This window comes from Aegilops tauschii, chromosome 5, assembly GCF_002575655.3.
Source record: "Aegilops tauschii subsp. strangulata cultivar AL8/78 chromosome 5, Aet v6.0, whole genome shotgun sequence".
NCBI lineage: Eukaryota > Viridiplantae > Streptophyta > Magnoliopsida > Poales > Poaceae > Aegilops > Aegilops tauschii.
The window spans coordinates 478473347-478475336 of NC_053039.3; the positions used below are offsets into that span (position 1 = coordinate 478473347).

The 1990-nt window shown below is 49.1% G+C and overlaps 1 long non-coding RNA gene across 1 annotated transcript; it reads left to right on the forward strand.

Annotated features, from left to right (window-relative positions):
• The first annotated feature begins 277 nt into the window (after positions 1-277).
• On the forward strand, positions 278-1455 carry LOC120965312 (uncharacterized). The gene is made up of 2 exons (XR_005758040.2): positions 278-1082; positions 1166-1455. It is a non-coding gene; the product is annotated as an uncharacterized lncRNA (long non-coding RNA).
• The last annotated feature ends 535 nt before the right edge of the window (positions 1456-1990 follow it).

The following is a 1990-nucleotide window of genomic DNA, read 5'->3' on the forward strand; positions in this document are numbered from 1 at the left end:
GATGTTGGAGGTTTTGAGGCAACATCCCACCAAGCGTCAATTGAGGGGGAAGCGGCAGCCGGATCAAACGAAAGCAGCTCCCCCACCCAATATAGGACAAGGGTGCGGACCGCGGAAGTGAACGGGCATGTCTTGCAAAGGTGTGTTGTATCCTCGTTGGTTTCTAAACTCAAGATACACCATTAAAAATATATCCTTTCAAGAGGAAACAAATCGGAACTTTTTCCAACCTTACTTGGTAGTATATATGTAGGGTCAAACTGGAATTAATTTCAATGAACACACGTAAATTCATTTTGTTGAATATCGTACGAAACAACTTACATGTAGTATCTTGCATTAAAATTTCAATGTGATATATATTTTAATTATTTTCCAAGCTACTCCACAAGGATGCCGTATCTGGTTATTTGAATAAGTGAAAAAAAATGAATTTGTGGCCGCCCTGACTGTCAACAGAGGCCCACTAGAGTCTGCAGCCGAAGTGGCGATCCAGCATGAGGGCTAAGCTGCGCTGTGATTGGTTGATCTAAGCGTCCCACGGATCGCAGATCTAAACCGTCTATCCCCCTGAGATCCAACGGCAAGGAAACCTCCCCCTCTTTCTTGTGTTTCCTTCCGTCCACCACGCCAGCTTCTCTTCCATCGGCAGGAACTGGATCTCGGTCGCCTCTTCCAGATCCTCCACCCTCCACCCCCCGGTCCTCCACCCTACCCATCCATGGCCGCATCCACTGCAGCAAGAAAAAGGCCGGCAGCCGCCGCAACCTCGCCATCCATGACCATCCTCCCCTCTGCATCCCGCAACCACCGCGTCAGCAGCCGCCGCGACTTTAGCCTCGTCTCACAGGCGGGGACGCCCCTGAAGGCGGACCTATAGTGAACGCGGCGCTGACGCCGTTGCTGCGGATGGTGCCCATCTTGCTGCAAGCAGCGACCAGGTCCCTCGTGGGCGTGCAGAGCCTGGATGGGTCGGGCGCGATGACTATGGGGTGCGGGAGGTCCCACTTCAGCCTCCACCTGACGACGCGCCTGGTCGAGTTCCGCCGCATCAGATCGGCGAGATCCCACCAGGTCACCAGGTCTCTCTCCCCTGTTGCTTCTGATTTTCCCATCCTTTTCATTTCTATTTTTCCGAGCTGTTTTAGGGCTTCTCGACACGCAGGTACTATACGTTTATGGACTCTTCATCGATGGAGACAGAGTGTCGTTCAGGAGGATGGTTCGAGGCGAGATGCCTGCGAAAATGGTGTCTCCCAGGCACGGGCATTAACCCCAGTTGACGTATGGCGAGCGCCGCCGGCGCTTGAGGAGATGGAGAGTAGTGTAGTGTTCTCAGGAGATGTTTGTAATTTTAAGTTTAGGGATTTTTTGCTTTTGTATAGGTGTATTTCTCGGTTTGTTTATGTAACTTTTATTTTATTTAATGAAATGAGCATATATTTTTCTGAAAAACATATTGCTTTAAAATTTCATGGACCAAGAGAAGGGAAATGTGATAAGAGGTAGTTTTTTTTTGAGACAATGATAAGAGGTAGGTGGGCCTTTGACCGACCATAGTTTAATGGGCCAAAATTTTAATTGGGTTGATTGCTATATGGGCTGTCACTCTTGGACCTAGTCGAAATTTGGTGGGCCAAAATTTCAATTGGGCTGATTCCTAGATGGGCTACCAAGTCAAATGATGCCGCGGCAAACATGTTAACGCCGTTACAAGCACGTCGGTTAAGCATGCCTGGCGTAGATCCATGACGGTCGAGAATCGTCAAGGACGGTACGATGTCAAATTATGACGCGATATACATGATGGATTCTGAGTCCGTCATGAACGGCCACCCATGACAGTTTTCTACTGATGCATGACAGATTAGAACCGTCATGTATTAACAGATTTCTTGTAGTGATACGAGCAAGACCGTCCGCCGCTTGATTACATTCTCGGGACACGTGATGGAACTCGAGCCCCTCGAACCGAGCCGACATCTTTAAG